Source organism: Manacus candei, unplaced genomic scaffold (assembly GCF_025592945.1).
Source record: "Manacus candei isolate 608988 ecotype Guabito, Panama unplaced genomic scaffold, ASM2559294v1 h1tg000002l, whole genome shotgun sequence".
Classification (NCBI taxonomy): Eukaryota; Metazoa; Chordata; class Aves; order Passeriformes; family Pipridae; genus Manacus; species Manacus candei.
The window spans coordinates 5375153-5398116 of record NW_026138050.1 but is presented as its reverse complement, the minus strand read 5'-3'; the positions used below and the strand labels follow the sequence as shown (position 1 = coordinate 5398116).

Sequence of the window (22964 nt, the reverse complement as noted above, 5' to 3'; positions counted from 1 at the left end):
CTGTTGTTCAGATTTACAGGGATTCACCATTCTTTGCTGTTTTGCATTAGTTTGGGATGAAAAAGTTGTCTTTAACAGTTTCTTTGAATTGGATGTCTCATTTTGGCACGTAGCTGAGGTGGGATATAGTAAACTGAAGTAACTAAGCGCTGAATCTTCATCACTGACAGTAAATACATTAAAAAAATGAACTAAAGAGAAGAGTCCTATTGTCTGTGTGACATATAGGGGATTGAGATTTGAGAGTACACACTGTGGCAGGTAATGGGACCTTTCCTGAGGGGTCTGTCTGCCTGCCATCTGCTTCCCAGCATTTTGTGGCTGAGAGAGACCTGGATGCACACTTACACTCCTGGTTTCTACAGTACTATTCCTCCAAAGATCCCTAATCACATTGCAAACATTATTACACTTAGCTTCATAAGCTGTCTTTTGACATAACACATTATTAATGTACCCCATTTTACAGTTCAGGGAAAATAAAGAATCGAGACAGCAGGTCAGAGCCATCAAATTCTCAGCTGGAGATTCTGCAGAATTTCAGGATCCCTTCTTCCATTCCCATGCACTCACTGTTGAAGAAACATAAGTTGTGCATATCACTATCTCAATTATGAGACAAAATCAATGACTGTGCAGCCCCATACGTTGACAAGAAAAGCTATTCATAATGTTGCCACTTTATACCTTTACTATTATTTATTTGAGCAGTTTTGTATTACTCTTCTTTTTAAACTGCCTCAGTGCCTCTGTGTGTGTAGACTGGAAGGAGGCTGCTTTTATATTAGTCTTTGCATTTATCTGAACTGATTTTATAAGAACAAATGCATAAGATCCTTAGAGCATCAGAAATGTTTCCTACTTCTCTCGAAAACTAGACACACAGTGTTTCAGAACATCCATTAATAATCCCTGCTCTGGGGAGGGCCTCACTATCAAAGTGCTGGGTTGGTTTATTAGTTTACAGGTTATTACTTCTCTAGTTTAGATTTCTCTCTTGTATCTTTTATGATGCAGAATATAGACTGTGAGCTGGAACCTCGGGTGCAGCTGGGCCCTGCTGCGCAGCCAAGGAGAGAGGAAAGGAATTAGTTTGCTCCCTGATGCAGGAGCTGCTTGGGAATTATTCTGACCCTTGTTATAAATCAGGTATGTGAAGCAGAGCTGCCTGCGAGCACATTCCTCGGGCCAGACGATATCAGAGTGTTCCTGCTCCCCTTACTGCTGTCACAGCAAGGTCGGGGGGGTGGGTGGTTCAGGGTTGTGTGAGCACTCTCTCCATGGAGCTGTTGTGTCAAAGGAGTAGGAGGGATGGCAGAAATCCACACCCTGGATTTCTCATTTCAAGCCATCCTCACTGCATTTTGATAGAGTCTAGCAGAGTGTTGTTCAGAAAATACTACCGGATTGAGGCCCTGGGGGAGGCAGGGAGAGGAGCACACCCGGGGCTGTTCTCAGAGACCAGCCTTAGCCCCAACAACTGTGTCTCCCTGCCTGGCTCTCTCTGCAGTCGCTGGAAACATGGCTTAGAACCTGGCTCTCCTCAGTCAGGAGTCACATGTGCTGTGGCTGACGTTTGCTGGTTTATCTCCTACTTTCTAGAGCTCAGCCTGACATAGGTATGGGCCTGCCAAACATGACCACAGCCCAGCTGCCTCTGCACATGAGTAGAAATGGGACATCATGTGTGCAGGGAAGCATGAAGTTGGAGTGTGAGCAGCTGAGAAGTTCAGACATGTCCAGGATTAGGTGATACCTGAACAGCATTCTCAGGGTTAAAGCTCTGAGGCTCTGTTTGTGCTCATATTTTGAAGGGAGGTGACGGGATTCTGGCTGTTTTGTGCATTGGTCCCTTTTCTGTGCTCCCTGGGATATCAATTCTTATTCTGAGAGACAAGTCTAAGGGTTTGGCTTGTTTTGAAGTTGTCCACACAGCTCTTACTGTGTGGGACTTCTCTTATTTCATTGATTGTGTGAGTAAGGGGAAGACTCAGCCGATCCATTAGGCATTGCAAAACAGCTCCAAGCTATTTTGTTTTTGATTAAACCTTTTTTTTTTTTCCCAGTTGTAGAATTCAACTGGCAAAACAACAGTCTTTTAATAAAAAACCCCACACATAACACGTCCAATTGTTCCTTTTCTGTGTGAGCTGCACTCGGCTGCCCATCTGAAATAGAAATACTGGATGTCTTTACATGCCTGAGACTGTCAGGTCATGCTATTGTTTTTGTTTCTTGCATTTGCAACTTAGTAAGGACACAATATGGGAATGTTCATTAATATTTGTGTCAATAGTAAGTGCCCACATATGAGCACTAGCAGATTTTCCTGCGAAAGCTCAGTGTACGGGGTAGGATTTAAAAACATGGCAGTGATCCAACACGCTCTGGCTGGGCCTGGAAACATCTAGGTAGCAATGTGACTGGAGCTCTGGAAGTTTTTTTTAGTCAGATTTAGCGACCTATAAATAGAGGAGTACTCCAGCCCTTGTAGGACTTTGTTATGCTGTGTCATTGGTGTTTTCTGAGCTGCTGTGCAGTCTGGGAAAGGAGGATTACAGATCCATGGGGCGGGGAGGAGAAAGGAGAAAGGAGCAACCTTGGTGCTGGGGGAGAGTTTCGGGAGGGGGCTACTGCTGAGATTGCAGAGCCTGGCAAGATGAGGCAAGTCACACCTGCAGAAGGACATTGCTGAAAGCAGTTTCTTGGGTGCTTGATCTCAAACAGCAGTAGTTTTCATATATTCAGTGCCTTTAAAACCAGCACATCCTACATTTCTTTGCAAAAATTATCCAGAAATTACTTTCAAGAACGACTGAAATTAAAATGACATTCTGGAAATGTGTGAAATACATCTCCAGCATCACTCCAGACTACCTAAGAGAGCTAAAAGAGCTCCAGCTACCTAAAAGAGTCAGGATTACATCATGCAGCCAACCTGGTGCTGTCTGATGATAATTTTATCTCCGGTATTTATCATGAGATAACAGCTGGCTGTACTGGACACTGTAGGCAGGGGGTATGGAACAGACAGAGTCATCATGAGGCAAGATTGAGTTTGAGTACTGTTTACATAATTTTCATTTGTCAAGTAACAGCCCTACATAGATCACGACCATGACAGCGCCTGTGGATGGTATCATCCATCAGCAGATCTACCCTGCGAACAGCAGAAGTTTCGTACTGCTGCAGTGGCTGAAGGAATTATTTCCATGGATCAGTAAAGACAGCAGTAATTACCATAAAGCTCACTATAGTTTATGTAGGAGTTTCTTAGGTGCTCACGGGGGTCTGTCAGATGAAAGACAACATGCAAATGGAGTGGATTGTAAAAATAATTGTGGCATAGCTTCTAAGAACAAAACTCGTACCCCTCTGTTCCTGAGAAGTGCAAAAGCACGGCAAATAACACCGTGGCTCTTGCAGAAGCTACAAGAGAATGTGAGAGTATTAGTATGATACTAATCGTATAGTCAGTTCTATAAATCACTTAATTGTGACAGCAAATTAAATAGTGTTGTTGTCTAGTATTCACCCATAGTTAGAATGATATATCTTGATGAGACAAATGCCTTCTGCGCTGCCAGTAATAAATTAGCTCCTCTTTCAAGTGAGAAAACAATTAAAAACTTGGTTGAAAAGGGCATATTTTCTCTGTGGCCACTGATCCTTCAAACTCGGGAAATAATAAAGTGGTTCTAATAGTTGTTCATTGTTACACTGTTGAAAGAGGAAAAATCCATTGCCTCATTATGTTCAAGACAGTTATGAAATTGCATTGGGAATATTTGAAAATGTAAGAGGCATCTAACCAAATGGTTTCAACTTTGACAATGTGTCATCATTTGCAGTTCATAATGCTGCTGTTAACTTTGGGAGATATCAGTCAGTGCACACAGTGGAAAATGAGAATAAATATTTACCTTGCATTTATATACTGCATAAATAATAGCAAAGTACACAGTAGATAGGTCATGATTCCATTTCGAGGGTTGTGTAACAAAAGTTTCAGAATTACAGGAGGTATTCATTTTGCAAAACTTAAATATGTGGAAGCATTCAGGCATTTCCCAACAAAGTGGACAACTCTGTGCCTTGCCAATGAAACAGTACCAAAATGATTCCTGGGTATAATGAATTACTCTTGAATAATAGATGAAGATTGGCTCTATCTGATTTTTAAGTTCTTTCTGGATGTTGAAGATGGAGATGGTGAAAATACCTGATGTCTGAATGCTTCCTCTTTCCTGGTACATTAAATTTGTTTGCCATCTAGTCAAAATGAACATCCTATCTGGTGCTGAAGTTTAGCACATAAAGCTACAGTTATGCTGTGGATGACAATAAAGAATCCAAGCCAGACCTGCATAAAGACATTCCATGGCAAGGCAAAAGGATGCAAGCAGGTGCTCTTCCGTGGGCTGTAGAGAGACAGATTTCTGTACATATACTAACCAGACTCACTGAAAAAGTGTGAGATTATAGGAAGCTGGGAGCTGTATTGAAGGACTTACCTAAGACAGAAGATTGGAAATACATATATGAGGAATTTTTTGATTGGAAAGATTTTGTTAGGCACGTGCATATACTACAGGAACTTGTATTTAGAAGAGTTTCAAATCCTGATTATCTCCGTTTCAGAAAACTTGTAGAGTTTACTACATCTCCTCCTGTGTCTAGAAATTAATCAAATAAATAGTTTCTCTTGGAAGCAGGTTTAACATTTCAGAACCCTGCAAAATGTTGAGTCTATTAAAGTTGAAGTTTAAAGTTAATTTTAACTGACCACATAAATTCTTTTATGAATCAACATAGAAAAAAACAAGTACTTTGTTTCTTTGTTAGTGCCATTCTAAGTAATGAACTGAAGTTTGTGATAATTGAATTGTGCTTTTGATGGACAGTACAAATGTACTCTTAGGAGAGAAATACAATTATATACTGGAGAAAATGGCATTAAAATGAAGCATTGTCTCTTATTTCATAGGTGCTTATCTTCTATTTCTGCACAAGAAATATGAAAATCAAGAAAAGCAGATGTGCTATCAACCTTTTAAGTTTCATCCTGGAAATGAGGTTGGAATATTCCATAAGGAAATCAAAGTCATTTTCCTACCCTCTTCTGTCTCTGTAAGAAATGCTCTGCCTAAGTCCTTCTCTGCTCTGCACTGGCAATTCCTCTTCTGTTTCTTTAGGTGACTCCAGGCTGAGATCATGTTTTTTCTCTCAACTTCATGCGAGCCTCCCTTTCTAACCCTTCCAAGAGCATTTTAGAACCTGTTTGCCCTGAAACCCTGAAATCAGAGAACACTGAGGGATTAGGTTTAAACTTGTTAAACTGAATTAACACTCCTGCCACATGATTCTGGCCTGTGCCAGTCCTTTTAATCTTGTTCAGAGTTTAGGATAATTTGTTTAGTAGGGCTGATCAGCTGGAGGTTAATTCAATTGGACTTTGGTTATTTATTCATGCCCGGATTTGCTAAGTGTCACAGCAGATACACGAGGTCTCTGTTACAGTTATGAGATGGCTTCATTAGTGTGACGGAGAGTCCATCTGGATGACTTCCTTTCCTCAGTGCAATAACTGGCTGTCAGGGCTCTCTCCAGTGGAAAAAACTCCTTATATAACATCTCCCTTTCATTTGTGTCACAAGTGTATTGATCACAACTTAAAATGCATTCCTCTGTTCCAATGGCTGGGATTGCCAATAAACTTTCTCAGGGATCTCAATAGTATTCCAGCTCTACATTTTCCATTGATACCAGAACTTAAAAGAAAAGTAGAAATGCGTTGTAAAAGCCATTTATTATTAATAATGTTCTTTCATGCAGCATTTTGGTCCTTCTCACTTCAAGGTCCACTTTTCTCACAAATGAAGTGCTACCAGTGCTGGGTTAGAACGTGGTCAGTCTTTTGCACTGTCCAGAATTGACTATCCAGAAATAGAATACAAAAAAGAGGAAAAAAATTGCATCCTACTGAAACCTCTGGAGGAATTTAAGTTGGCAGAAGGTTGTTACTCGAACTGGAACGTGGCCAGGACACCAGGATTAATGTTAGCACAAAATGCCATTTGATTGCAAGTGTTCAGATAACCTTGGATGAAAGTCTTATCTGAAAAGAGGCTCTTCTAACAGGAAGGGCTCCCTGATGTTGGCTGGGACTTTGGTTCAGCGTTGACTCAGAGAATTTTTGCTCTTTGCTTCAGCAGTTTTTGAATGGGACAGCTCTTGAATGGTAACAGATCTCCCCTTCACAGCCTGCAGCACAGCAGATAATTTCCCAGAGAGAATTCCATGCCGTAGACTGATGTCTCTTTTTAGAGATGTTTCCTGATATATCATGCAAACATTCCAAATAGGAGCCTGAAGGGAGGCTTGCTGGGGAAGGTCCTAAAGATTAGAAGGAAGGAAAAATGTTCAATGTTGAGAAGGCACTGGGACAAGCTGAGTTTCCGCATCTTCATAAATGTGAAGTAGCTATTTATGTCATGGAGTTACTCCTGAGTAAGTGAGACTGTCCTTTGCCTCATTCTTGCTTTATTCTCCTCTCTGGATGTTTCTACTGTAGTCCTCTAATACATGTTATGACTTGGGCTGGCAAAACCAGGGGATGCCCAGCCAAAGCTTTGATGATTAAGAGCAGTGTTAATCAAAATTTCTTCTCTTTCTCTCATTTTTTTTCAATTAAATTGTAAATCTGTGCTGAGGACCAACCATTAGCTTCCAGGGAGTGATAAATGTTCCCACATGCTTGGCCTTCTTCAGAAAATCCTGTCACGATTAAACACCATGAAATATGGTTTCCAACAGAACAGTGTTCCCAAAACCAGCTGGGACCAGCCTTACAACTCAGCATTCTTTGCAGAAGTTTATTTCCTGTTGACTTGTAAGGCACGTTAGAGCTTTGGAGAGGAGTTTCTACTTATCTACATAACAATGCAAGATGAGTCCTGCAGCATCAGCTCCCACAGAGAAGCTGGAGACAGCAGGACTAGAGAAAAATGTGTCAGTACCCATCCTTGCCATCAGACAAGTGAGCTGCTGTGGGATTTGGCGTTTCTTGCACTGGTCCTGGGTCCTACATGTCTGCATGGGGAAAAGGAAAGCATCCAGGGAGGTTTTGAGGCAGCCTGCCATAAATTATGAAGGAGGCTGTACCTGCAAAAATCCAATACGTGTTCCCAAGAGACTTGATTCCTGTCTGAAGGAGAAAGACCAGTGTGCAAGCTCCATCTCTGTGGATGCTCTCCCCATACTACAGCTCCTTCTTTACAATAAAGCAGGAGCTTCATGCAATGGGAACAACCCTTACAGGGCTGTGTGTCAGCTGCATGTGTGGATAAACTATATTTGACCATGGGACTTGCTTTGCTATTTGGTTTTGAGGGCAAAACCCATCACTGTTTTTATGTAGTGACCTAAACTGTTTTATAATTGGAGCTATTTTCCATTCTATGGAAGCTGAAGGTTTTCCCTTGCTTTCCATGGGAAGACACCAATTGTCGCATTTCCTCCAGCCCAGTCTTCCCATTTCTTTCCTGCAGCAGCTTAGACTTGTATATGAGCCAAGATATGATTCCCCTAAGAATTTACATAATTTAATATTCCTTTTCCTTGTCTTCCTTATTTTTCATTTATAGGTTAACCAGCACCTGAGATGCTCAGTGCTTTCCCTAACTTTGCTTTGACTAGTTAAACTTTTAAATTAAACGTATTTATTCTCCCTCCTTCTGTTTGAAGGTTACTATATAATTCTGTATTTTAAAAAAAAACAACAGTAAATGGAGAAGTAATCACGGATTAATTTTGCTAAGGAGAGATAGATGACCTGACATAAAGGATTGAACATACTATTCCACAGATATCTCTGCATCTGACAAAATAGGCCAGACTCGTTTTTTATGTGGCTCCACCAGGGATGAACAAGACCCGGGGGCTGTAAGGAAGACCACGTGCTGACTTCTTGTTTCATTGAGTCCCTGGAACATTGAATATGCTCTTGCTATGCAAGAGTAGGCTGAAATCTGCAATCAGCTCCACGAGTGTAACTGAATCTGAGTCAGGATAAGTGGCACCTGCATGATGAAGAAGGGCCTTCATTATGCTCTGTTCAGGTCTGTACCAGCCCACTCGTGTGGACGGAGTTCAGCACGTACTGTCTTGAGCTGAGGGACCACACAATCATGCTCCAGTGATTGTTTCTTATATATATTTCTCCTACATGCTGGACATCTCAATGCTACGCTGACAAGTGCATAAGCACACACCTTCCTATCTAGATACCTGCTCTGTACATGCTCAGCAGCCAACAGATGCACGTTGGACTTACGAATGTGAGTGGGGTGAAACGTGTCATGCGACCTTCACATCGGGCTCACTTTCCTTCTGATAAATCACTGCTGTCCTGGGGACATCTGTGTCAGTTCTGACCAATCCCCCATTGCTGAAGGCAAACATGGTGCAGCTGTGAAGGGTCTGTGGTGCTGTGCATCTCACACGTGTGCTCCCCATGGCCAACATTAATAACAAGGCTTTGTACAAAAGACTAGAAGTATCAAAGGCAGCACATGAAGAGAGAAGAGGAGACTGATGCACATTACCACTGCCTTAAAAGGAAGTATAAGAGGAGAAGATTCCTGGATGATCTCTTCATGCTATCACCAAGAATGGTCCTTTTGGGAATGATGCAATGAAGAGCTTTTGAGAAAAATGTTGTTAAAGCAATTTTTGTTGGAAATGTTATTTTGACACATCAGGCCATATTGTTTTGATCATTCCCTTTTCAAAAGTAACTTTTAGGTTACAGTGTTCTACTTTGATGATTTTTCAAACGAAGTCGCAGTCATTTCACTTTTTGTCAATTTTTCATCCCCATTTTATATTACATGGGAAAAGTGAGCAAAAGAATATATTTGATTGACCCAAACTACCCGTGGGATGTGTTGTTTTTGTGAAAACCTTCAAAATACTGCTTTGTTTTTCCCTATTTGGGTGGAAATCTTAGAACATCTCATCTTTTGGAGAAAGGAGAATGCACTCCGATGAGGGCATCAGGACTGGAACTGAATCACCCTGTTTTACATCTAATTGCAGATGGGTTTTGTCCTTAGCTACACAGTGGCCCCACGTTTCAGTTGTGCCACCATATGAGCACTGTCCCTGGAGGAAGCCTGGCAGCCAGGTTTTTGGGAGTATGTGCTGAAGACTTTACACTCTCTGAAACACAACCCAAGGCTCCTTGGCAGGGATCACTGGATTAGCCCTCAGGGAGGGCACTCAGGTGCCCTTGACAGGTGAGTTAAATGGAGAAAGCAGCATATCTTGAAGGGGAGCCAGAAGAAAAAGCAGCCTTGGCAGGTGGCCTTTGTGCAGGCTAGTACATGGCAATTGTCCTTTAAAGGAGGCAAGTGTGATTGTGGTAAGAAGTAGAAGGGTCAGACCCACTCCAGTCCCTTGGACTTACAGTCAAGGTTGGAGTTCCATGTTCCCTCCCTATGTCAAGTGGGAAACAATCACTGTTTCTCCATACTTTGAGGAATTCTTACCCACATCCCCTCTGTGTACATACATGTATAAAATCAGTTACTGAAAGTAAGAGAACAAAAATACTGTGAAAGTCCTCCAGAGAGAGGGATGCAAAATATGTATCCAATAAAACTTTTCTGATGATATCCATAAATATAGAACTGAAGTGCTGGCCCTGCTGTCCTCTCCAGTACCATTCCACCAGAAATGTGTAACTCACATCCTGAGTCATCCCCAAGGAGAGCAATAGATGTTATACACTGGAAATGGTTTAATTTCTAACTGGCCCAAGCACAGTTCATACCTCTTTCATCAGGCGAGAGGAAGATGAAGAATTTTAATATCTTCTGGTGAGATCATGGGACCTCTGAGTCCCTAGGCTTATTCAACGCAGTCAGTGCATTTTGCCAGTTCCATGCAAGAAACTGCAGGTGTGGGAGAAGTTGGGCTCCAAAATTGCACTACAAGGGCAGGAGAGTGATGATGCTTGCGTAGGAAGTTCAACCTTTCTATTTGCTCTGACCGAGTGCAGGACCGTGAGATCTCCATTTTCAGATGCAGGAGACCCTTTTTTTAGGCTCTTAAGTTAATAGCAAGATCCTCCAATGGCTTTATTTCCAGAGGCAGGGATGATGAGTTCCCACCTGGAGAAACAGGTCTGTAGGCAGATGCATTTGGTCCTGGCACACCGTAGCTTGCTACATCCATTCCCTGATTAGTGCCAACCTGTAAGCTGAGGCAGGAAGCTCACAGGCTCTACTGCCCCCTCCGAAACAGTTGTCCCATCATACAGAGAGGGGTTGGCATAAATTTCTCTGGGGATAAGTGACTGATGGCTGCGATTACAGGAGAAGATCTTTGGAACAGATCCAGCCTCCTCTATAGCAGAGTTGAAGGGCAAGAAAAATCTTTCAGACATCCTATGGCTGTGAGGTGGCTTTGATTTGAATGTAAACAAGAAATACATTTTCAGAGAGCTTGGAATCCACAAGCAAAAAGGAAAAAAAAAATGAGGAAATCAGATGGTTGAATTACTAACTCATCAGAGGCCAGTAGGGACTGTGGTAATACAAGCTATATTATATTGTCAATTTGTATTGTACATTGGGAACAACAACAATTGTGTTATTTTGAAATTAAGAATAACCTGGAGGAGGAAAATAAACTAACAGTACCACATAGTTGAGAGGGAGAGAGAATTTGTACTTGGCAATAATCAATACTCGTGTACGTCTCCTAATTGAGTCAGCCCAGTCTTCCTCCGGGATGTGACAGTGACAACTCCTCTTCCTGCTTGATGGATTTGGTTGTGCTGCAGCTGTAAATAGAGAGTGCACCAAAAATGGCTTTGGTTTGTCCTCAGTGCCTGAACACCAACCCTGCTGGGTCCCAAATATCAATCAGCCAGGCAGGGCGGGGCATTGGTGCTGTCTTGCCTGGGTCAGTTGGAGGTCACAGCCAAGGACTTATCACTCATCCACCTCTCCATGTCCCCAGCGTTCAGGTCCCTTACAAACAGGTAGAACTAGCATCTTCTAAAGAATCAAATGACCAGTTCTGGTGGCTTTCTCAACAATTTGATCCTTTTCCTGTCTCCTAAAATATTTTAAAAATATTTCTCTGCCAGAGGAACTGAGTGGGTTGATTGATTAACATGACCCAGTGCTTGGGGGTCCACAGCTGAAGTGTGTATTGTTCCTTTCTAGTCTGAGGTCCTTGCTCATGTGTGCAAGTTTGCAATGTTATTGAATTCACAATGGAAATAATTGCATGGACCTGGGGCCGTGCTCTGGCATGTGGCCAAGGCAGACCACAGGCACCCTCAGGTCACATCTCCATGTCTTGGCATTTCCTAACTTGTATGACTTCCTCTGTCCCTCTGCTATGGCTGGAGGCACATCCAGATAGAATGAAAGGCTTTCCTTTTCCCTCTTCAAATTGCTACTTGTGTTGCCAACTCAAACTCTTCACTTGGTTTGTACTGGGGGATGAGTCAAAGCCCTGGCCTATTCATATTTCACATCATGTGCACGTTAATTGGTGCTTTACATCCCAGGAACTTCCTAAGGAGGCACCGATTTGGTCTCTTAACAATTTTACTACGAACATATTTCACCCCCTTCCTTTTCCCTCTTTGTCGTAGATAAGATTCATTTTTTTTCCGGACATGAATCCATTGCCTGAGGTTTCTCAAATCTCTGCTCTGGGACACTGAATTCTTATCTCTGAGGCAGAGTGGGAAAGGAAAAGTAGTACATGAGGGGAACTGTGACTCATACAGAAATTGAAATGATGAAGCAAATGCTGCTATTACAAAGACCCAGAGGTGTTCAAAGACCTACTGGTGGAAAGGCAAAAGCCTGGGCTTTTCAGCCTTGAAAGCTTCTGCATATTGAAGCTTTGAGCACTGGATGAGGGTTGCAGGCTGGTGAGCTCTCCGCCTGCCTGCTAAGTCCTTTCCATGTCAGCAGCAGTGCAGCGGAGCTCAACTGCAGGCAGCACGCAGCCAATTTAAGCCTGATCAATAGAAGATCTGTTAAAACTTGAAATGGTGCTGCCTTCTTCTCCACAACAGAAACTTTAATTTATTTTTTTTTCCTCCGGAGGGGCTGAGTCTGTGTGAAAGGAAATAAGGAGAAAACGTGCCTGATTTTTTTATTTCAATGAATGAGATGAAGAAGGCACCTATGTGTCTGTCATTCTGAAAAGCTCCTTGTTTTGATGGAGCCTTAATGGATTTTTCAAAAGACTCTTTGAGTGCCTCACCCAGCTCTATTGGAAACAGTTCTGGTTTGAAGCTGGCACCTTGCCATGTCTATTTATGTTCAATATTGCCTTCAAAAATAGCATTGCTTCTATCTTTTCCCAATATTCAGAGCAGTGTTAGTACATAGGACAATGAACCGGCCTTGCCTCCCCTGTGCTAGGGAAAATGCTTCAGGGGAACCCAGGCCACCTCCTCTCCTTGAGGATGCGTAAAATTCCCAAATTCCTCTTGCCACACAGATGGCATTTTAGACTTGTACACTAACAGGAGAGAAAAGTTTACAGCTGTCGGCATGGAGACTCCCCAGCATGCCAAAGTTATCTGCTCCAGACCCTGTAAACAGTCCTCTGTGTCTAACCTGATTTGCTCTCACTGCAATTTAAACCTGTGTCATCTTGTCCTGTCTGCTGCAGCTGCAGAGGACAGACCATTCCCTTCCTCACGGAGGTTATCTTTTAAAGGCCTTAAGGACTGAGTAGTTGAGCTGAGGGAGAGACGAGACTAAAATCCTCCTCTGCCACTTGTTAGGCTACACAACGAGAGGGACCATTCCTCATTCAGAACAGAGCTGCAGGACAGACCCTTGCCCTGTGACTGCTGTTATCCCAGCTCCTTTCTGGAATAAAGAGCATGCCTTCAGTCATTCACACCCTGGATATGAGCAATCTGTGCCTCCAGCAGGGCTTGCTGTTGTCCCCAGTTTGCATTTCACCTCGGTATTTGGGGCCATTTCATCCAACTTGTCTAAATCATTTTGAATTCTAACCTTGTCCCCAAAGTGTCCTTGCCATCCCTCCCTGATCACTCTTGTCTGCATGCATAATAACCCTGCTCCTTCCTCTCTCACCGTGTCTTCAATGCAAACACAAGATGGAACACAGGAGAACGTGCAGCCCAGCTGCCCACACAGTCTGGGAACCATTGGATGCAGCAGATCCACAGGGATCTGCCATCCCATCGTGTGCGTGCCTGGGGCCATGGCCCTTTCACTGCATGCTCTGTGGTTTCAGGAGCACTGAAACAAAGGGGCAGAGTCTTGTAACCCTAAAATTATAGTTATGATGCAGCACCATTACAGCACATGTCTGTGGAAGTGGCAACATGAGCAGAGGGCCCTTTCCAGGAAGACCTCCCCTCCTCTGTGAGCAGTTGGCTGTAGGATGAGTAAGGTGCCCAGTCATGTCCCGACTTCTGAGAAATCCATTATCAAAAGCCTTTTTTCCCTTTGAAGTATCCTGAACTTGGTGAGCACACAGCCTTATCTCTCCCTGTGCCAAATTCTCCTTAATGAGGTTTATCCAGCTTTTCCAGCATGGCTTAACATTGTCCATCCAGTCCGGCCAGAAAGGATCCTTTATTTTACTAACATAATTAAAGGCAATAAGCGGCCCATGGTGTGCAGTGATAATAGTATTGATGCTGTAATGCCCCACAGACAGAGCTTGGGATTTAGAGAAAGTTTCATTCTGTTGCAGCGTTAGCAATTTCCCCAGCTCCCTTCCTGAACAATTTCTCTTTCTATTTCACATCCTATGCTGGAATTTTGCCTCACGCTGTTTACATTAAAAATGCATTATACATGTGTTGAAAACATTGAGTTCTATGTTGCTGGCAAGGAAGGAAGCTGTTACGTTTAAGAAGCACTCTTTTATATTATTATCACTTTTGTTTAATTTAGTAGGATTATTTTCTCTAATTCCAAAGCTGAGAAAAGACTCCTGTAAATATTCTTCCCACTAGCCAATTTCTGTATCATCCAAACCCACATAAGCTGACTTGCTTATGAACTGCCACATCACCAAGCTAAAGTGCTGATTTCCCTCTGTTAGCTTTCTTCTGTGCTTTGGATCAAAAATATACAAGGAAAAGGTAATGTCATTTAAAAGAGCTCTAAAAGGCTTGCTGCAGCACAGGGGAGCTGGGATTTATGCTAGCAACAGAGCAATGCCAGGCTGGGGAGATATTGAGGTTTCTAAACTCCACAGAAGAGTCACATGGACTAGGAAAATGTGGGATTGAACAACTCTGCACCTGTAGGGACTAGATGTTCAAACGCACTGTACCATCCTCCATAAATAAGCCTCAGAGGGATTTTCTGTGGGTCTCACAGCTGTCATATCTAAGCACCCTACTGTACAAACAGAGTGTGGCAGGGCTGGGAGTTAAACCCATATCTCTCAGCCCCAGAGCTTTAACTACATGGACATTTCTATTCTTTATAATATAACTCAATCCTGGTAAATTAGAGGCCTAAAATGAAATGGGGGGGCAATAGGACACAAATGGTGACTCTAGGTTGAAATCAGAGCATTCAAAGAAAATGAAGTATGAAAGAAAGAGAGAAGAAGAAAGGGAAGAGGAAGAGGAGGGAGGGGGAAGAGAAAAGAAGAGAAAAGAGACGAGAAGAGAAAAAACAGAAAAGAGAAAAAAACCACAAAAGAAAACAATTAAAGGAGAAGGAAGGAGGGAAAGAAGGAAGGGAGGGAGGGAAGGAGGGAGGAAAGGAGGGAAGGAGGGAGAGAGGCACGAGCATGGGAAGTTGCAGGGAGGAGTTACAGGACAAAAGATGAAGGAAATTAAATCTGTGGAGGAAAGTAGAGGATACTGAGGCTAAGATATAAGGGTGTAAGGAGCCCTGCCTGAAGGAAGGAAATACATGATTTTGCTTAATTAATGACTGACAAAATTGTACCTTGTGGGCACGAGCTGGAAGAGGGAACAAAAATCCATTTCCATAACTGAAACCCACTTTTTAGCAGTGGGACTGGCTGTGGATTGGGACCCACAGTGGAACTGGGCAGCAGATCACTCAGTGCACAGCACGGGTGCGGGCAGGAGGGGTTGCAGCAGTAACATGTTGGTACAACATGTATTTGTTCCCACAGCATTTTGAGAAGTGATGGAGGATTTGATGCTGGCATTAGGAAACAGCCCTCTCAGGAGGCCAAGTGGCAGCTGTTCAATGGCAGCTGGCAACTGCACATTGGAAAGCCCAGCAGAGCCACGTGTCTGCACAGGTGAACTGGGAGAGAACTGCCAAATGTCTGCGGCTGGCCAGGGAATGGGGTCCCTTCCTCCCAGGACAAAGGCAGAGCTTGGTGTGAGGTCCCTCATCTGAGACCTCTGGTTTGTCTCATTCCAAACCCGGCATGCCCAGCAGCACGAGGCCATTAGAGACCAGCACGAGCTTTTGGTGATCCCTCAGCCTTCACGAACACAATAACATGTCTGTTAGATCTCCTTAAGCATTCACCAAGTCACCACTCTAACCTAGAGGGAAATAACCTTGTGCTGAACAGTTTGATTGTCTAGTGCTAATATAACAGGAGAAAACCTATTAAATATTGGGCTGGAAGGGTCCTTTGGGTCTGCAATAGCTTTTCTCTTTTTCTTTCCTTTTTCCATTTCCCTTTCCTGTTTCTTTCTTTTCTTTCTATTTTCTTTCTCCCTTTTCCCCCTTCCTTTCCTTTTCTTTCTCCTTTCTTCCTTTCCCTACAGACCAGAAATGAGCAATAGCAATGAAGGTGAGGGAGACAGCATCTCTATGAAAGGAGATTGCAAACCACTGGCAGCATTGCCTGTGGCCATGCATCCACTTACTGCTGGGGTCAGACCTGCATCCTACCTCCCTGCTCTCTCAAATGCTGGCTGTCCCTCATGCCTCCCCAGGAAAAATCCCTACCAAGTGCTTGAGGAGCTTTTCCTGCACTTATGCAACAGTCTCTTCTGCTCTTTGTTTGAGAAACCTCCACAGCAGGACTGGTCCTGAATTGCTTCCTGCTCTCTGTGATCTTGGCTCTGTGCACCAGCAGCTGGCCAAGAAGAGCTGGTTGAGACCACCAGGCTCCTGGCATCAGGCAGGGTCTTGCCAAGGCTCTGCAAAGATGAAGGTGTCCCATCCAGATGATGTGTTGGCCAGGGTTACACCTGGACCAGCTGTGGCTGATCTCTCCCTCACTTCAGCAGAGACTTCCTTGTAAAGGCAGCACACGGCATTTCAAGGGGAGAGCCTCAGGGCTTCTCCTCTCCTGGAACTGCTGGAGCACTGGTGGCCTGTCAGGAACAGCAGGAGAGAGGCACAGCGGACTCTAGAGTGCCTCTCCCATGCAGATGTGACTCTGAGCACTTGCTATTAATTTTAAGAGCAGAAAAGAACAAGAAGCCTGTTCGTTCATCACCTGGGTGAAACATCCTGTGGAGAAGCACCGTGTTGGCAGAAACCCTTTCCCCTGTGAGCTGGAGACAGGCAGTTCTGAGGCCCATTACAGCTGTTAAACCATACACTTGCCCTGCTAACAGCAATGCCAGGAGGCACTTTCCCCCTGCAGTTGTGTTTGGGTGCTGGGCACACAGAGCAATCCTCTCTGAGGAGTGAGGAGTGTGAGCAAGGCCATCACAGCAGCTGCCTCACTGAAATGAAGGTGTATGTGTGCTTATAGGCTGTGATAGAAACTGCTGTGATCAGTGCTGGGAAAATGTAAGTCACTTGGGATCATTCAACAAGGTGATGACCTTACTGTTAAAGTGGCTTTTTAAAGAGGTGATTCCTTAAATCAGCTCATCATCTGTGTCCCTGACTGTTCATGGGTCTTTGCACATCTTCCAGGGCAGCGAGAGATGCCTGTTGACTCTCTGCAATTAGTACCCCTGGCTTAATCGACTTTAACATTCTCCCAGGTTCCTTGGAGATGAATCTCCATCTGCTCGTCCCAGACAAAGGTGTCTCTTCCTGAGATTCAGCTACAGCTGAGATGAGAAGCAGACATGAGGCAAACCTCACACTCCTAGCACAGCACATGTGAGGGAGAACTTCATGGCTGCTGTCAAGGGGTGAGAGGCTCCTGAGTCCGTGCCATGGCCATGGCCTGGATCCACACCGATCCCAGTTATCCAGTCCACTCTGGCAGCGATGTGAGGTGCCAGACGTGGAGTGCCAGAGCCTGCATGGTGAGTGCAGCCCCCGTGTGATGCTCAGCTGTGTCCAGCAGTGCTGACAGCCCAGGCTGTGCCAGCCCCTGTGCCAGCTCAGTGAGCTGTGGGGGAAGAGGCACTGGTGCTCTCTCCGCTTGCGTAACTGCATCCTTCACGTCTCAGTGGCTTGGTTGGGGTCTGGGCAGGCACACGTGAGCTGAGCTGCGTTTGCTGCTGGAGCCTTGAGGGGAACTGGGAACATCCATGCATGTAAAGCCATCAGCTCCGGAGTGAAACCTCTGCCTGACCCAGTAATCATTGGCAGGGATGAAGAGGAACCGCTCCTGACAGGCCTTGCCAACCTGCCTTTTTGCAGGGGATGCATTCAGAGACCTTAAAACCCCAACAGCTGGGCTCTGGCTTCAAATAAATCTTTCTCCTGCCTTTGCTGTCAATGTGACGAAGCCGCTGTGGTGGCTGAGGCCCAGATACTGAGTCTTGTTTCATCCCACATAAATCTGCTGATATTCTGTGCCTCAGACCCCCAGGTGGTGCTGTCCTGGTCCCTGGCTTGGGCAAAAGGGACACAACTCTGCTTCTTGCCAAAGGCCCAGAGATGCTGCTTGGTTTTTTTTAGGTTGGCTTTGTGCCTGCTTGGGAGCCTGACCTTGCAGGAGGAGCTCTGCCAAGAGGATCTCCAGCCACTGCTTCTCCAAATGGTGCACATACAGCCTACCTGGGACTGAAGGAGGGACAGCATGGCTGGGGGGAGATACTGAATCCAGACCATCCCTCTGACACCACAGAGATGTGCTCCTGCCCACCATGCAGACAGAAGTGCCTCTCCTATGCTGAGGTTATGATGTGCCCCAGGCCTTGGCCCCTTCCCCATAATGTAAGTGCCTGGGGACCTCTTTCAGGGCAATTGCTGTGAAAGCTGTGGGACACAGGAGTCAGTGTCACCCTTGGCATGGCAACATCCAATGATGTTGCTCTGTTTTGGCAACCTGTGGCCCATGTATCCTGACATGGTGTCCCAGTGTTTCAGGATTCCCTGGTTTCTCTGAGCACAGAAAGAGCTCAGCCTGGGCTCAGGTATCTCGGCTTTTGTCACTCTGTGCCACAAACTGTGTCAGTGTACAGTGCCCACACTGCCTGACTGCCTCCTGGAGGCTGGTGTTCACCATATGTGCTTCTCCAGCAAGCCTGGGGTATGCCTGGAGCAGCCAGAAGTAGAGTTCTTGGCTCTCATTCTGCTCCCTCCCTGAAATCAAGAGACTTTTAACTTCAAAAGAAGCAGGCTTGGGGCGTGCTGGGGAGGATTCAGCAGGAGCATGTCCTGGGAGCAGGTTCTTGAGCTGGTGGAGGAGCCATAGGGCTCATCCTAGTGCTGTTTTTTCCAGGTGTGAGAGGAATATGGAGTGACCTGCAAACACGTCCGTCTGCTCCAGCCTGTCCCACTTTAACACCCTTCAGCAGCAACAGAATGGGGGATGCTTGTGCATGATTCCCCTTGAGAACTAAGCTAACCAGCCACTGGATGTCATTATTGCTCCAAACCAGTACACTGAAGAATCTATTCCAGACCTCCAAAAATATGTGAGTTTTCAGTATAGAAAGCTTAAAATGTGCTTCCTGAGGACGCAAATCCTTTCACCTCTTGTCCTGCAGCTCTTGTCTTCCCCAGCACACCTTTGCATGCTGGGGGACAGGGTGCCTGGGGTTTGGCACAGGGAGGATTCAATCCTGTGTGACCTTTCTGCCCTTCCCGGGAGCTCCTGCGCTACCTCCTCATCTGTGGGGATGACATCATGGCTGTTTCTGTAGCAACAGAAAGGGGCACTGCAATTCCTGAGTGGGATTGAGCAGGAGGGAGATGTTCCCCCACCCCAGCAGTGCCCCTGGCATGGCCCTGGGCTGGAGCGCAGAGCTGGCAAGTCAGAGGGCTTTTGGCTGGTAGCTGACCCAAGAAATCAGGAGGAAAAAAATTGGTTCAGTTTCCCCCCACTTCGTCTTTCAGCTGGGGACCACATCTGTCTCACTAGACCTGAACTGAAATATTTTGCTTTGGGTTATTTGACCTGACAAACACTTTTTCTGCCTTATTCCTGCTTCACTTTAAAAATGAGATCTGGTCTTAAAGCAAACTGCGCTTTGAAACCATAGTGGGAAGTTTCATTTACAGAGGGCAACATCCTCCCTCTGCCTCCTTCCCCCAGGGATTTTCATCGCAGTTTTCCCAAATTCAGCCTGATTTCACCAACAATTTTAGATTCTCAGATTGTCCGTTTATTAGCTGGTTTGATATTTACTGAAAGCATTGTGCCTGGTTCGATTTGAGAGCTGATCAGGGGTTCAGCTGGTGCTTGACCCTCCTCCCTCTGAGCTGCTTGCAGGTCCTCTCCCAGCACTCCCAGCATAGCTGTGCCATCACAGCTGCCCATAAACTCTGGGACAGACTTTTCCCAATATACTGGGAAGTCTTGGGCATCCCATTTGCTGCTTGCATGGTCAGGACTTTATGGGGGAGTGGAGAACAACTGCAGAGGAGGACTGTGTTTGCACCACAGTGAAGCACGGGGAGGAACTGATAATCCCCGGGGAAATCCAGGCACAGTGCTTGCTGGGGAGAGCTTCCATGTAGCCTCACTGATCTGTACTCTTTCATCTTTATGTGCCTACTTCTGACTTGCCCTATTTCACTTATATCCCTTTCACTGGCTTTTCTTCTTCCAACACAGCCATAAAATAAGCCAGGAAAACACCAACTGCTGCAAGCCTGGTGTAAAGAAATAATCCTGAAACAGCAGATCAGGATGTTTGTGGGCTGTGCCTCATCTCTAGCACTGCCTTGGGTCCCACAGACACCTCTGGCCAGCAGCAGCATCTTCAGCTCCCATTGCAAACCACTGCAAGGAGCCACAGGCCAAGGGAAAAAAATCATTCTGCTTAGCCTTGCTCTTACACTCTTGCAGAGAAGAGCTTGGGATAGGCCTTGGGTGCATGTTGGCAGAAGGGAAGCCGTCTCACAGCCTGGTAATAGCTCTCAGCATATGCCTGCACTCCCTGCTTGTTTTGACTTGCGTGGGAATCTTTGCAATCAAAATGATACGACAATTCCAATCATTGTTGATCGCTTTAGGCAGGTGTAATTCAAGCTCTGGCTGCAGACGGCTGTCATTTAATTAACAAGGAAAGAGCCAAAATTCTGTGTAAGACTGGGGAAGGCAAAGAGAGGAGCCTAAGGGGGACTTGGGATAATAGAAAGTGGAGGATGCCTGCAGACTTAGAGTTTAGCTGTTCCCCAAATCAGGTAACACCGACATTATTCCATGTGTCACAGGCAGTGACATGTGCTCAGCAAGCTGTGGTAGGCAACACAATTATGCACTTATTTCAGTCCAAATCATGGGGAATTACTTGAGGACAACACAGAGGGAAGCCCTGCACAAGTCACTTCTCGATACTGTTACCAGCTCTAGGAACTCACAGTCTCTTTTCTCTTGCTGTTTCACCACTGATTTCCTTCCTGGCCCAGGCAGCACTTGCCCTCAGCTCTCCAGGGCCCAGCTCAGCTGGGTACAAATGGCTGCAGCTCTCTTTGATTGGTGGAACAATGCTGGCCCTCCAACAGTGCAGAATTTGTCTCTGTCCTACTCCCTTTGCAGCTGCTGACTTACCAAGGGTGGTATTTCTTTGCAGTGGGCTGTGTACTGTGTGTGCCTCTGCTTTCCACACTTCTGACCCAGATTTCAATTTTCTATACCTAAAATGAAATTAATAAGTCTTGTTACTGCAGTAGGGAAAGTAGTGGGCAGCAAAGGAAACACTTCAGTCCTGCTTATCTTGGGTAAAGTGAGCATGTTTTGAAACACTTTTCAGTTACTCATGTCCAGATAGTGCAATGCCTCACCTTCCACAGCACCTGTTGTGCTCTCTCTCCCTCTTCTTGGTCGCCTGGTGATGGGACATGTGTCCAGAGCTCACCTTCATCCAAAGGAAACCAAGGCACACTCCTGGCAAATACAATGTCACTGTGTGGCGATAAGCTCAGAGATCAGGCTGAGCTGTTTCAGCCCTTGGACCATCCCATTATGGAATAACTAAGCCAAGGGGAAAAGTCAGTCTGTAAATACATGGATGAGCCAAGTCATCTAGAGAGATGTCAGAGGAGTTTTGTGTCCCTGCTCCAGCAGCTGTGGCAACATCCCTTCGCTCACACAGCCCCTCCACCCGGGATCCTGCTGGCAGCTGCAGCAGCCCACACTGCTGCACACAAACACTGCCATGCTCAGGTGAGGGACCAAGGGAAAGAAAGACCTCCTGTGCTGGGAGCTGTTGAGCTGATGAAGGGATTCCCAGTTGCAGAGATGGCAGAAAATGTCACTCTGTTGTCCCTTAGCTCATGGGAATGCCTGTGTGCGTCGGTACAACCTTGCACTTGCATGACCCAGAGCATGCAGCATGTGGGACCTAATCCGGCTCAACAAAACAACCCTTGGTGTCTCACTCGGTGTTCTGGCTTCTGGTTTGACACCCCTGAGCTACCAGGATGGCAGGGCCTTGTACTCTTTTAATTTACTCCTGTCTCAGCAAATGGCTGTGGTACTAAGAACCAAATTTTGGAGAGAAAGGAGATGAAAATCCAGAGGAAATTGCTGGCTTCCCGCAGTGCTGACTCTGAGCTGTTTGATATTCTCTCTTTTTTAAGGTTTGCTTGTTTTAAAGCAACATTAATTGGAAAGATGCTGGAGTGTCAAATAGAAACCACTCCCTGAATAACCTCACTAATGAGCATGTTATTAAAGCAGGGTTAGGAGCTCCCTAGAGGGCTCTCACTGGATAGGATTAAATTAAAAAAAAAAATCATCTAAACTAGACAGAAAATCTCTGTTAGTCTGCAGTGATGAATATAGAAAAGTCCAATGAAAAGTGGCTTTGAAAGGTTTAAGGTATGTCTTCCTATCTGGGACTAGACTTCTCCCTCCCTCAGGGCTCACTCAGGCAGGGAAGAAGTTTTTAATGAAGCAGAGGATGGAGGACTTGCAGCTCAGAGCCCGGCAAGCCCACTCTCCAAGTGGTCACATCCCCATGCTCTTGGCACTTGCCCATGTAGTCAGCAAGGGCAGTCCAGGGTGGATAGTCTCTCTGCCCAAGCAACGTGGCTTGTGGAAGGCAAGGGCCAGCAGAGATGGGGATGCTGAGAGCCTGTGTCAGGAGACGAGAGGGTGCCTGTCAGATCAAAGTTTTGCTTTAATCTGACTCCTTTGGAGCAGTTTCCCAGTAAAGCCCTGTGCTGCTCCACCTCTGAGGTGATGGCATATCATAACTCCCTGTTCATCTGCCTTTCCCTTGGGTCTGGAGGCACTTAGAGCAAGGACACAGCAGTAGTTCTAGAGCAGATGGGGCTGTGGGATGTGGTCACACATCCATCCTCTGACAGCACTGTGGGGATGCTGGTCCCCACCCCATCTCTGTGTTCAGCCAGCCCAGGAGCAGTGGCCGCTGGAGCAGCTTTGGACAGGGATAGTGAAGGAGAGGTTTTGTGATTCCTGGTCCCTTCTCTCCTGCTGGAAGGGATGTGGGAGGATTTAGGGCAGAAAAACTGTTCTCATACCATCTGAAGGCAGGCATGAAATGCTTTAGCAAAGCTTCCCTGCAGGCAACAGCGACTTCCAGAGCAATTCCAGCTTTTTTGTGGCTTGCCCTCTTCCTGTGAATGGTGGGCAGGTCAGCCCTGCCCCAGCCGCAGCGG

General features: G+C 45.5%; 1 long non-coding RNA gene across 2 annotated transcripts in view; it reads left to right on the top strand.

Moving 5' to 3' along the window:
* LOC127466544 (uncharacterized) overlaps positions 1–22964 on the top strand; it is a 28421-nt gene that overhangs the window by 2156 nt on the left and 3301 nt on the right. The window contains exons 2-3 of one of the 2 annotated variants that reach the window (XR_007902776.1): positions 1018–1149; positions 4988–5076. This is a non-coding gene — a long non-coding RNA (uncharacterized LOC127466544). Of the gene's footprint in view, positions 1–1017; positions 1150–4987; positions 6970–22964 lie in introns of those variants that run through there. The other variant, XR_007902775.1, reaches the window with a different exon arrangement.